This window comes from Cynoglossus semilaevis, chromosome W, assembly GCF_000523025.1.
Source record: "Cynoglossus semilaevis isolate Cse_v1.0 chromosome W, Cse_v1.0, whole genome shotgun sequence".
Lineage (NCBI taxonomy): Eukaryota > Metazoa > Chordata > Actinopteri > Pleuronectiformes > Cynoglossidae > Cynoglossus > Cynoglossus semilaevis.
The window spans coordinates 2,415,277-2,415,966 of NC_024327.1; positions in this window are offsets into that span (position 1 = coordinate 2,415,277).

A 690-nucleotide genomic window follows, 5' to 3' on the forward strand; every position below is an offset into this window, starting at 1 on the left:
AATCATGCGGTCCATGTGAGAAGCTGCACGACGAAAGCTGCTCACGGCTTGTTTTAAAGGCTCTGGAGAAAAAATAAACAAATGATAAAATTTGTTTTAATTAAGAACAACATATAATACAATAAACACTTTTAGTACACGTGGTGTACACAGTTGACTGTGTGGCTCTGTTAGACCCGTGCTAACAAAGCTAATGACTTCTTATTAATTCTTAGCTAAATTTTTTCTCTCTCTCTCTCACTCCCTCCCTCTCTCTCACCCTTACCCATGGATATATCTTTAGTTTTCAGTGTCAGCTCATACAGGGTCACAGCTCTGTGCAGGTAATCTTCCAGACTCAGCATAGTCACTGCAGTTTAACGGCAGCACCAGGCTGTCAGCCAATCGGATCATCATATTCCCTGCTGTCCTGGCCATGGCCTGGTGACTGACGAAGCCTGAGAAGAACAGTATTTGGTATTTGATGACTCACTACATGATACGTTTTTCTGTCCCGTCTTTCCTTCCTTCCTTCTTTCTTTGCTTCCTTATTTTTGAACTGTGGTTTACGCCTGTCACCTGTGCACTGTTATAAAGATAGATGTCAATAAAAATGTAACAAGGTTAAAATTTTACACATTTATTTTCCAATAAAACACTTTTCCATTTCTTCCCTCAGATGATTACCACTGTAAAAAAACAAAAGATATG